Here is a 13,230-nt window from a genome sequence, read left to right as displayed (position 1 = left end):
ACACAAGGACTGCTCTTGTTAGTCCCTTGGTATCACACACATCCTCCATGAGTTAAAAGCCGCAGCAACTCAGGGATTACATCAGCCAACTCCGACTCTTTCAATAATGCTTTTTAAACACTTCAAATTTAGACTTATCTAAATGCTCTATAACCTGTTCTCTCCTCGTGCCAGCTTAGGGCTTTAGCACTTGCCTTCATTATCAGTTATGTCAGACTCTCCTACTACAGATGAGGTGAAAAAAGACCTCGGTCTTTGCATTTTTGCATTATCTGTCAACAGCTCTGGTCTCCAAAGAGCAGCAAAGCCTATCTTTCTGCAAACATTGTATTTCTCTAATCATTTCTTGTTAATCTTTGCCAATTAGCCATTCTGAACGCTTCATTTTAATATCATGTTCTTGAGCTGTAATTCTGCTCTAGCCCTTAGCATCCCAGCCAAGACTCCATTCCCCTCATTGCTGTGTTTGCTGTTAAGGAGCCTCTCATTGCTTTTCACAGTTCCCTCTATAGAGGAATAGTTTCTATTTCTGCTATTAACATAATTTCCTAAAGGAACAATATCATTCCTATCATTGCTACAGGACTACACAAGAAAATGTTATCCCTTACACCTGTTGCTACTTCAAAATTGAACACTAACTTTCCACCTATTGAATCACTGTGCTTGCATCTGCTATGGTAATAACATAACATACAGCAAGCACTGGATTTAAGCTATGCATAGTTTAGCACTTCCTAAACCAATACAACATCCATGAAACACAAGGCACATTGCTACCACTTTGCAATTTTAAATTGTTGAGAGGAAGAATCAGATAACATTTAATTCATCTTTAATTCATTTAACTTTTTAAAATGTATCTGCACACAGAGTAATTCAAATGCTGTCAAATTTCACTGAAGGCTAATGGGAAATGTTCACGCAAATACAAGCTACAAATGCTGCAAGTAATTTTCCTCCTTATAAGCAGAGCCTAAAAGTAATAGCAATGCCTGGAAAAGAGTTCAGATAGCTTCTACAAAAACCAACAGCCACATAACTCAGTCATTTTAGCAAAGCTGCCTTGAATGTCAGCAGACACAAGGCCTGTGTGCCTAGAACTTTGTCTACTCTCTCAATTTCAGCTGCTGACCTATCAAGGAGTATTATACCACCACTAAACTTTACCTTCACCCTTACATCCCTTATACTGGGTGGTGGGTATTATTTACTTCTTCTGACTAACCCATTTTATTAACAAGCAAATTGCTAAAAGCAACACTAGCATAAAACACAACTCACATAGAATAAACACATTGTAACTGCCACATTTGCTAAATGCCTTCTTTGCTTCTCTTTGAATATATATATTTTTTTTTTCCCAGTAAAAAGATCATGTAAATAGAAAGAAGTCTTCCAAGCAGAAGGACTCCACTGGCATCAAACTGAGATAAATCCAAATCTATATAACCTACAGTTAATCTACAAAACCATCTCAATGCTACCATGTGCTCTGCTGTATTAACACTAGCAAGTCAGAAGCCCCGGAGCACCAGGCTGTTGCTGGCAAAGATAGCCACATAAAAATCATGCCAGTGAAATTCTGCTGAAGGCAGATGTAACCACTGACATTCATAAGGATTCGCTTCTGTGGTATCTGGCAGTCAGTTCATACTACCTTTCCCAGTCCTGTTCACTCTGCTGCAACCAAAACATTAAGAACAGAAATCATTATGAGAGAAAATCAATTTATTTTCCTTCCTCTTTTGTCTTTTTTTCTTTTAAGAAAACACAGTATTTTCACTTGATATGCTCCACACCATACAAAAGTGTTTCAAGGAGCTGATAAAGAGCTTTCTAATTGTTTAACTGAAACCACTCCAAGCAGGCGAGCATAATTAACTTTAATGCAAGTCAGGAATTCAGAATGGAAGTTACCCCACTTACACCTAGAAATTCCAAATGCAACTGCAGACTATATTCTGTGCTTCCTTCTACTTAATGGTAAAAAAATGTTAACTACTTTAAAAATACATTAAAGAAAAGGCATGACCACCCCAAAGTAACAAAGTAGCTGAAACACCTCAATACTTTCAAATCTCAGAATAAGGTCCCAGTACTACTGCTCCTCTCAATCCATGCTACAGGCATCCCAAAGACATTTAGGTGGGTTAAATGACAGTGTGGGAGCAAAACAAGGAGCAACACATCCTTTTTATTTGAAGATGTTAATGGTTCACAAAGAAGTATTTGGCTGCTTAGCACCTGCCATGGCTGTACCTCATTGAGGCACATGAGAGAACACAGTATAATTCCTAGTTACATGCAGAGGACAAGAGAGAGACACCTCCAAAAAGCATCCACAACTCTCTGCACCCGGGAGTGTGTGCTTCCTGAATAGCCCAGCACTCACATTAAGGAGTTCCTCACCAGAGGAGAAAAACTTCAGTCTTCTGTAAATTCTCTTACGGGAACACAATCTGAATTTACGGCTTACTGTACTTAGGACATGTTTGTGGCACAGGAAAAATGTAGAAGCGCCACAAATCTGCAAGGAGGAAACAGCACAGATATGTTTAGTGCAGGACATTGGTGCAGTGTAACAAAACAAGCACACGTGACTGCAAAAGTGGCACCTCCCTGCTCAGTCTCCTTTCTTCCCTTATATGTTCAAGACACATCCTTACAAAAACACTGCTCTTAACACGATAACCAGAACAGTACCAAAGCTGTAAGCCAAATGATCTCTGTCTCTCAAGCATATTGCATTAGGACTATAAACTGCCACATTAAAACGAGTAAACACAGTTCAGTTAAAGTCATACTGCCTTTCTGGACCCAGCTGCACACCAACAGTTTTTCACTTGCTGCTTTGCCTCGTGTGTCAGAAAACAAACATTTGAAAAAAGGTTTAGATATTGCAAATACATTACTATACATTTCCTCTCCCTCATTGGTGTACCTGAGCTTTTAGAAAAGATTTGATGAGTTCAGGTGGGGTTGGTTGGTTCCTCAGCAGTTCAGCTCCCTGATCATCAGCACAGCAGACAGCACGTAGTTACATTTAATTTACAATTCACGAGTTCACTGGTGTTTAGGTCATTTAAATAGCTTAAAGGTTTTTTGTTTGGTGGGTTGTTGTTGTTTAATGTACATTAGAAAATCCTTCTTGCTGTGACCTTTTACCAGCATCACTTCATCTGTTCCCCAGGCAAACTAAACTATTACTAGAATGGTGACTACATTAGGGCTACTAATATAAACAGAAATTTCACAGAAATAAATCCTCCCCTTCACTGCGTGCACAACAAGGCAAGTTGTTCAAAATGAACTAGAATTAGGAGGAGAAAGGGCACAAGCGTATTTCCGCAACAGTTACTTACACAAAGAACCCAGCACCATTTTTATTATCACACGGTTTGGTTGGTTTAAGCCAAACCAGAAAAGTTATAGGAATGCATGCAATGGATTATATAACTACAGTGATGTCTGTCGTGCTGTTTGCAGAGCTGGGTAGAGGTGCAAGGGGAGAAAACATTTGACTATTCCTCTGCAGATACACAGGAAAAATGACACAATAAAAATTCATCTAACTGTATTTCCCCACACAGAAGCATATAATATGTCCTCTGTGATGCTAATTATGACTAAAATTAACTGTTACTGTGCACTCAGGCAATTCAGTATTACTTCACACTTGGATATTTTCTCTTCTTGTTTCCCCTTAGAAGTCATTGATTTCTCAATAACTTCTCCCGTGGGGAGCCACCACAGTGTGCAGCCAAATTCCACAAGAAATCTTGCAATTGCAATGCTACCTTTGGTCCAGACACAGAACAAAGCAAATCAAAGGTCTAAGTAGATCTGACACATATTCATCCAGGATCTCATTCCCCCTTTTCAGGTGGCAGCTCATTTCAGAGAAACAAAGAATTATTAGGTATATACAGAGCAATGTTTTCAGGCCTCCTGCATGCAGATAGTTCTATTTGTTTCACATTTCCCAGCTTTTCTCTCCCTAGATATCAAAGGCAATATTCATAAACTATACTGTCAGGTGCTTTGGGCTTCAACTGCCACTGTTAGAAGGCCACAGCTTACCTGTTCTATTTTCATTCCGCACTGAATTGACTCATCAGAACGTGCCCTTCACAATCACTTTCTGACAAGCACTTTGGGCTACATGATTTAAAAAGGAAAGTACCCTTATCACATCATCAATATGACTCATTTACTATAAGATACCTACATATAGCCATAGAAAGAGCTCATGATCAATACAGTAAGACAGAAAATAAGATCAGTTCCCCAAAACTTCTTTGTCTTTCTAAAAGTAACTTTAGCTGTGAATGCTTTACGGTTACCACAGCACCTCCAAACTTAAATCAACGCTTTAATAACATACTGGTGTATGTCTATTACACAGGACTAACTACTGCATACAACAATAACTACCACTTATTGCTGTCTGCATTCCCAAGTGCATTCAAAACTGTTCTTTCAGTTTAGCGTAGTGAGTTTTCAGACCTGACCTAAGTCTATCCAAACTGCTCTACAAGACAGAACGAAGTCCCATCTCTAACATATGGAAGGGATAAATTCAAGCAGGACAAAGCACTGAAGGAAGTTTGCATGAGTTTTTAAAGATACAGCAACTCTTCCAGAATAGCCATACTGATAGTTACTATGCTGTGCAGCAAAAAGGACAGAGAAATTCAGAACCTTCAGGTCATAGAGCCCCAGCTTTTGAGCAGAACAGTCCTTTGTAGCTTCCTCTGGAAGCACCCCAGCACTGACAGCATCATGCTGTCAGAGTACTGGAAGTTTATCTGTAGCACACCTGAAATAGGCACATCCACTGTCATATGACAACAGTGCCTGAAAGATCCCCAAAAGCAATGGAGCAGACCGCATGACCCAAAAGTGCTATTTTACAGCGTCCTCCTGGAAGCTCTATTTCTTTGGTGCCTAAAGAGCAGAGTAAGATTTTTACTGGGTGGTAGGACAGACAGTTTTTGGTCAGACTGAAAAGAGATCACAAGAAAGCCAGCAATGCCACATCAGCATGTTTGAGTAAAGCACAAAGAACTGAGTAGTAAGAATGCTTGTGGTTGAAAAATAGAGCATGTCCTAGGCATGCTCTGGTTTACAGATACTTGAACTCTAAGTTTAAACCAAAGTATAGTTCTAAAGCTGTTAGAAAAAGGATGAGAGGTCTAAAAATCCCTACTCCCAGAAACACAGAGCAAACAACACAAACATGCCAACTGCTCTAAACGTGTTCTAAAGCACAGAAAGAAAGCATCTCTCAAACATTTGAGAGAAACTACAAGTCACAATAAGATTATAGTGGGATATGCAGACCTGTGTTTTAAAAATCTCGAGCACACAATGAATACACTAAGAACTATACTGGATTTCCATAAGACTAATTAAAATTTGAATAGCACTTGCAATGCAGCGTTCTGTGAGCATCAAAAAGCAACACTTGTATACTAATAAATATAGATATGCAAGGGTAGAACAGCAGCTTCTGAATAAATTGTTTAGTAAAAAAGAATCTGTAAAACTTGCACATCAAAGTCATCTTTGACAACCATTCAAGAGTTTAGCAGAGAAACTGATGATTCAGATACCAGTCTGTAAGTTTGAAGTCCTAAGCTGAGCAGTTTTCAGTGCATTAGTGTAATCTTTTGAAAACACACAGACTTCTGCTAAAAATCAGTTTCACATCAGGACAGAATAAAATCACACCAGCAGCGCTTTCTCCTATTTTGATTCTTTTCACTTTGGATTCCACAACCCTGCGTATTCCATTTAGGGGTAAAAAACTTTATAGAGTATAATCCAATTCTTACTGTTTAGACTGTGAAATCTAAAAAAAAAGTAAGGTTAAAAAAAAAAAGCCCTAAATGAAGTTATGTTCTTCTATAGGCTTTGACAACATGGTTTTTGCACAGCTCACTTGTATCGTCAATCTTCATGGCTCAATAAATAGATGAGAATAGCTGCTGCAGAAGTCAAATGAAAATGTGTGTCTTGATTGAGATGAATCACAGAAAAGGGTGATCACAGAATTTGGGTGTTCCAACAGCTTCACAGCTTCAGCTGCCACCCTCACACCAATACATCATCCACGTCTCGCAACTATTCCTATTTGAAAAAAGAGATTATAGGGAGTTTTGTCTTTTCTTTCTTCCTTTGACTATCCACTTGCATCGATACAGAAACAGCAATAAATAAATTGCATTGTTAGGTCCTTATCCTTATATTAGTTTCAGAGTAGGTGAACACCTTCATACACTGCCCAAATGAAGTAAGACAAAACACGTGTGAAAATCCTAATCTGACTTCACTCCTTCAAGCTGTTCAACTCCCTTCCCATTGTTATCTTTCTAAAACATTTATTTCTGGACATTACTCACACAAAACCAGCATAGTTCTGTACTGCATAACTTCACTCTACCACTACATGAGAGCTCTTAGAGTTGTTGCCACTCCATCTTCACCCTGAAAACAAGGCAAAAGCATCATGCTTCATCCCTAGGAAAATAAGGCCTAAATCCTTCTTAGGTATGGAGAAGGGATGAAAACAATGTCTTACAGAAGAAAAACACCACTACAGAACCCTGAGCGACAAGTTTCATATGCATCTACAAAAGACATCTCCAACAGAGAAAACACTGGCAGATCTGAATTATTTTTCAGTTCATCCGCGAGAACTATGACAGTATATAAACACAACACACTTGTTTTTAGGCATTTATCCTCTTCCTTCTGTCAGTGTCTGAAATGTATTAAAGCCAATCAGAAAACCATCACACCCCCTGGGCAGGAGAAGGAGGAAACCCAAATGAAGAAACCTTCAAACACCAACCTCCCAGCATTTCTCAGTTATAACACATCACGTGCCCCAACCTGGCCAACTATCCCTCACGGGCAGGATGGTCCTACACACACAGCCTTCCAATCTGTGCCTGCTTATCACCCCCACGGAGCACCCAAAGTCAGGCAGCGAGCTGAAGTGGAGCAGCCAACACACGCTGCTGCATCTCCACGGGAAGAACACGCACCTCACGAGTGCACACCGGGACCTTCCCCTCGCTGTGCCACTCCTGGAAAACACCTTCAGAGATTCGGTTAAGGCACACAGCCAGTTTCCCGAAGACAAATAATCCGTATTACAGAAGCCGGATCCCAGCTGACAGCCGCTGCACGGGACGCCAGCCAGTGACACCTGTGAGGAAGCGACCCCCCCCCCCCCACAGAGAGCAGCGAGGCCCGCTCCGTCCCGCCAACATGTCCGCTTTCTGTCACACAACTTTGCCGCCCGGTCTCCCATCCAAACACCGACAGTAAAGCCTCCCCTCTCGCCTTCCCACCGACAAAGATAAAGGGGATTAGGCGAGCATTATTTCCACTGACCTATATACTCCCCTCGGCGGCCACGAGGCAGACAGCAGCTGCCCGGCCCGGGTACCCCGCTCCCGGGAGGCGGCTGCACCCCACCGCCCACCCCAGCCCCTCCCGGCCTCGTCGGGGCCAGCCCCTACCTGCCACGGCGGCGGAAAGTTTCCCCCGGGAGCGGCACGGCGAACTCCGCTCGTCTCAACCACAGCGGCCGCCAGGGACGCAGCCGCACAGGTAAATCGCCGTCAGCGGCGGGACGGCCGGCGCTAATCCCTCATCGGGCAGGGAACGAGGGAGGGCGGGAAACGGCGATCCTCTCGCGCCCGCCCTCACCGAGCGCCCCACAGGCTGCGCCCCCTCAGGGCCAGCATCTCCCCCCGCGGCGAGTAGGCGGCCCCGACCTGGCACCGGGAGCCCAGTTGGTGAGAGCGGGGGCCGGGCCGCTGAGTCAGAGAGGCGGGGAGGAGCCGCGACCTGCTGAGGTGAGGGCTGCCTTGACGCGGTGCCCCCTGGCGGGAGGGCGGGAGGCCGAGCCTGGGCGAATGCCATTCTCAGGCGTCCGGTGGCTGCCTAAAACTTTGTATTTCAGCTTTAGTGGGTGAACGGTCTTGGTTTCCCCAATGATTTTGCACCGGAGACAGAATACTTTTATCCTTTGCCTCAGTGGTTTTGCGTGAAGTCACAACAAAAAACTTTTACTTCAAAAGGTGCAAGAGCACATTCCTCAGGTTCCGCATGTAGTTTTCACTGTGGCCTAATAAGCAATAGAAATTTTCCAAACTGGGAAAAAGTGAATGAAAGGGAATCTAAGGTCTCAGTGATGAAGCTGATGGTGAAAATCCTAGATACCACTGAGCATGCCCAAAAGGATATTAATTTATGAGTCCTTGAAAAAGAATATGTATGCCAGCATATTGCATGTGCATCTGTTCCTGTTGAAGTGCAGAACCTGAACTCTGAGAGGGCACTCTTGCTGGACAGGTTGCTCGGTACATATCCTGAGGAATAAAGGAATGTCCCTTTCTAACACCATGTTGGAGGTAGTTTTATTCCCAGATTTCAGATGACAAGGCTGTGAGCATTGTTCTGTCTTCAGAAAAACACTGATGCTCCTTAGGGTATGTTTCTCCTGGTAGCAGTGTGGGAGCAACTACCTGTCAGGTCCTCTTTTTTCCATGAGTCACCCACAGATGCACAAGAAGCCACAGTCTGCATGGGGCTGCAGGGAGCTGTGGGCCTGCCCTGGAGCCTCTGTGAGGGTTACTTGTGTAACCACTGTGAATAATGACTGAGCAAGTGCTTAGCTTCATGCTGTTGGTTTCTCCCGTATGGAAGGACAGCGAACCAGAAGTACCAACAGCCGTTTTAAATCTAGCCTAAAACACTTAAGAATTAGAAGAATCTCAGAATTGTTTGAGCTGGAAGGGACCTCAAAACTCACCCACTTCCAACCTCAAGCTATGGGCCGGGCACCCACTAGCTTAGGCTGCCAGAGCCCCATCCAGCCTGACCTTGAGCACCTCCAGGGATGGGGCACCCACAGCTTCTCTCAGCAGCAATTAGATACTTGCTAATTAGAAATAATTCTCTAATGATGCAAGCTATCGTTCTTATATCTCTGTATTTACACCTAACTGTGATAGACTGCTGTGGTGAATAGTTAAATATGGTTTGCTGTGTCTTTTTTTTTTTTTTTTGTTAATGGCTTCAAATGAATTAATTAGACTGTCAGGGTACTGATTGTGATTTTGCTAATGAGCCAAAATAGGAATAGACACTGGTCTAATAGAGTAACAGTTCATTTAAATAAAGATATAATATAATTTACCAAGTGTAATGGTATTCTGTGTGAGCTCAGGAAGTGTTCTCTTCAAATGCTTTGTACAATTAAAGAATAATTTACTAAGGTTGCCAACTACACAGACCTTCACAAACTAATTCACACCAGGGTATGCTAGAGTTTCCACTGTCTAAAAGAACTAACTCAAAACTACACTAACTTGAATCTAGTCCTTCCACTTAGAAAAAGAGGAACAATTGTTGGTTATTTTAACTAAATCTAAGCTTTTGAAGGATGGGAGAATCAGCTGTTTCTCCTGATTTTTATTTTCAGAATATAAGTTCAGCATCATTAGTAATTGCAAATTCATTAGTAGAAGAACTTAGCAGAGCTACCAACATATTCTCTTCCCCATCATTAAACATTGTCCATGTCTTTGGTTGTTTGTGTTTCTGCCGGAGACATTCCTTCATTACGTCCAGTATTTCTTACAATTCATTCAGGAAATGGCTTCCGTGTCCTGCCACAGATCCTGGGTAGGCTCATGTGTAGGTGGCATTCAGCATCTGCCTAGGATGGCAGAACAGAGGCCAATTTGGAACTTCAGTAAGAGTATCTAGATGACTCTAGCAGAAATTGAGAGGATGTTTCTGCTTACGTTGTTCAATATCAGAAGCCTGGGAGCTGCCCTCATCATAAGCAGGTCTTTAAGGAACAAGCCTCTACTACAGTGTCTGTTGCAGATACCGATAAAATCTGTTTCACTTCTTTCTAATACTGCTTTAAGCATTTAAAAAACACTCCATAATTATTACTTTTTTTCCTGTGATAGTTCAGAGGAATACAAGATAACTGTCCTTTTACATCCGTATCTCTAAATCATTAGATAGGCTGTTCTATCACACAGTTAGAAGAGATGGAAATGTGAAGATGGCTTATCACGAGCTCCCTCTAATCCTCCTAGAAGCCCTCTTTGTTCTGAAGGCATTCTAAGCTAGCAAGAAATACTCAAGATAAAATAGTAAGAGGCACAGCACTTAAACTCAGTCACACCCAAACTGACAGGACAGTTGCAAGAAGAAAAGGTAGCATGAAGTTTTCAGCAAAGAGCATATGCCAGGCTTGAATGTTGTGTCATCACAAGTGTGCAGTAGGAAAGAAAGAAAACATGAAGTCTTCAGGAAGATGCTTAAGAATTTTCTCCATCCACACCCTGAAACCTTCAGGCAAAGAAAGAACAGGGTGTACTGTAAGTATTTGGGAAAAATCACTGTCCTGTGCTAAGTCATATTTCATCTGAACAATATAAACCATGTTTATCTCTTAGGATTCAAAATGATCCCCAAACTTTCTTTTTTTAGATACAGTTTTGCAGGTATTTTGCTTCAGTGCATAATTTAAAGCATAATACTATTCAAAAATCACTTTATACAAGATGAATATTTTAATTACCTGAATAGAATGCAGCTGCTTTGCTAGACTTGTAGCTAACAAGAATACACAGATTGGAAATTAATGTTCTCTTTCAGTGTTTAAGCAACATTTCTGACTGATTAATACAAAAAACTTAATGATTGCTAAGAAAAGAAGATATGCATGCAGAAGTATGTTCTTTCATGAACAGTAGCAACTTGAAAGATCTCACAATGTAATTGGTGTTCATAGATTCACCTGTTCTAGGGAGACTTAATTCAATGAAAGACAGTTTGTTAAATAAGTTTAATACCTGCATTTAGTAATAGAGTCACCTTTGACCACTGTAAAGTAGTGATTTGTGAGACAAAATAAATTCACTGCTCTCGTAACAAAATTATTTTTCTGTTTTAAAACCAGATTGGGTTGTCTACGATAGGAGCTTGACACTAATTTTGAGAATAAATTAATTCAGTCTGGTCCAAAAGTCAGTCCACTTATAGTCCACAATTTCTCATCTGATGTAAAAATGGCACAGGTCAGCACTGCTATTAAAAAAATAATCTTGCCTTCCTCTGCTGATTTTGTCCCTTCCTAAACTTGCATATTCAATAGAATCACAGAATTGTAGGAGTTGGAAGGGACCTCTAGAGATCATCGAGTCCAACCCCCTGCCAAAGCAGGCTCCCTACTATCACATCACACAGGTCGGCGTCCTATCAGGTCTTGAATATCTCCAGAGAACTGGAGACTCCACCACCTCCCTGGACAGCCTGTTCCAGTGCTCCATCACCCTCACTGTAAAGAAGTTCTTCCGCACATTCGTGGTGCAAAGAAAATTTACGCAGCTATTTAGTAAATGAGATCAGTTCCCTGATTCAGATTAAAATTAACACACTTTTTTTTCTGCTATTAACCATAACATGGAACATGTCTCTGATCTGGTTCATCTACTACCATGCAAATCCTTACTCTGGCACAAGAGGAAGCGGCGTGAGGGCAAGAGTAAGCTGGGACTACATAAATTCACATAAAGATGTATGAAACAAAGTATGATTCTGAAACCCTCCTTGTGTTATTTCTCTTCTATGTTTTTTATTTGAGTGTGTGGGTCTAAAGCACATTCTATACTATTCTCAGTGTTATGTGAGAACTTGCCTTTGTTCTATTCAGATACTCTGTTTTTCTCTTTATGCTTTGAAAACACAGAGCTGAATCCTGGGTTTATGCTCTAAATGCTGCAGGCTATGTACTTGGGAAGGAGAACAACTGACAATTGAAAATATTCTTCTTTAAAGCAAGGAAGACCTCCTTTACCACAGAAACAAACAAACAAAAAGATCTACTTGCTTTTTTTCTAGGCTGTTACCATTGCAGGGCAGTTGCTAGACAGAATTCTTCAGTCTCTCATAGATTTCTTTTGGATTTGCTAATCCATCCCTGCCAACAGAGATTTATGTCTGGCCCCTAGCAAACTGCTTACCTTAAGAATACTGCTGAAGGATATTTAACAAAAATATATCCCTAGGGAAAGAGCAGTAGTAGATTCCTTTAGAGCCTTAGTCCTGCTTTTCTAATTACAAATTATACTCCAAGGTCCAGTGAGAGTTTTGACCCAGAACTACATAATATGTTTCTTAATGAAAATGAGGTTATCAGCAATGCTGTGCTTTTCTGGCTATACAGACTATGATTAGCTAGCATGGTATTTAAGTGAACAGTGCCAAAGCTACTCTTCCATAGCCTATAACCTGCCCATATGTCAATAGTACAAAAACATCCAAGTGTTCTACTCCTGTGCCCTGGAAAATCACCTTAGACAAACTAGATTTAATCATTTAATTATCTCAGATATTAAAAAAATAAAAGTTGACAGTTGATCAGTAGGGAGAATTCTAGTAGACCTCAATAGCAACACTGAGAAAAAGATCAGACAGAAGGGCCTACTCCCAGCTAATTACAATGTGATCCATGGAAATTCCTTAGAAGATTACCTGCTCATTAACTCCTTATTTCATCACTATTTTGCCACACCACACTTACACTTCTGTATGCTTTCTAAAACCCTCTGCTTTGTCTTCTTTCTGGTACGCTGTCTAATCGCAGAGCTGATGGTAACAGGAAACATGTTGCCTGCAATACAGGAAAACCCTACAGCCCGTGTTGCATTAAACCTATTTGCCAAATGTGAAATGGGACATTCTGGATTTTCTCCTGAACTAACGTGACCGTGCACCTGCAGGAAATTGGTAGGGGGGGAAAAGAAATGGTTTTACTGTATGTGCTACTGGCCTCTTAGTCATACTACTGTCCACCTGCATGTATGAGAAGATGCAGAGAAAACAGTCAGTGAAAGGTTTAATAAGCCTGCAAGTCTTTTTTACAACACAGTGAAATATTACCAAGTAGCTTTTTTATGTGAGTGTATGAATACTTATTTCTTCTATGAACGAACCAGTACTAGATAGGAGATGAGATATTCACCTGCTAGGTAAAAAAAATCTATAGTGAATCCAAGAGTAATTTGTAGTAGTGGTTTGTTTCTCTGCATTTGCTTTTTTTGTTCCTTGCTTAAGTCTAGAATAAAGTGGGTTTTTCTTTCAATCATTGTCAGCTACTTTATGAAGTCAGGTGCTACTTTCTGC

General features: G+C 41.1%; 1 protein-coding gene across 3 annotated transcripts in view; it reads right to left on the bottom strand.

Annotated features, from left to right (window-relative positions):
• FHIP1A (FHF complex subunit HOOK interacting protein 1A) overlaps positions 1 to 7,861 on the bottom strand; it is an 82,147-nt gene extending 74,286 nt beyond the window's left edge. For 2 of the 3 annotated variants that reach the window (XM_085546525.1, XM_085546530.1), the window contains exon 1: positions 7,536 to 7,861. The gene's annotated coding sequence lies outside the window, so the exon portion shown is untranslated. Of the gene's footprint in view, positions 1 to 7,407; positions 7,428 to 7,535 lie in introns of those variants that run through there. The other variant, XM_085546526.1, reaches the window with a different exon arrangement.
• Positions 7,862 to 13,230: the final 5,369 nt, after the last annotated feature.

Source organism: Coturnix japonica, chromosome 4 (assembly GCF_054131305.1).
Source record: "Coturnix japonica strain WE chromosome 4, WE-NBRP24, whole genome shotgun sequence".
Taxonomy (NCBI): Eukaryota; Metazoa; Chordata; class Aves; order Galliformes; family Phasianidae; genus Coturnix; species Coturnix japonica.
The sequence above is the reverse complement of the archived record's forward strand: the minus strand, read 5'-3'. Positions and strand labels throughout refer to the sequence as shown.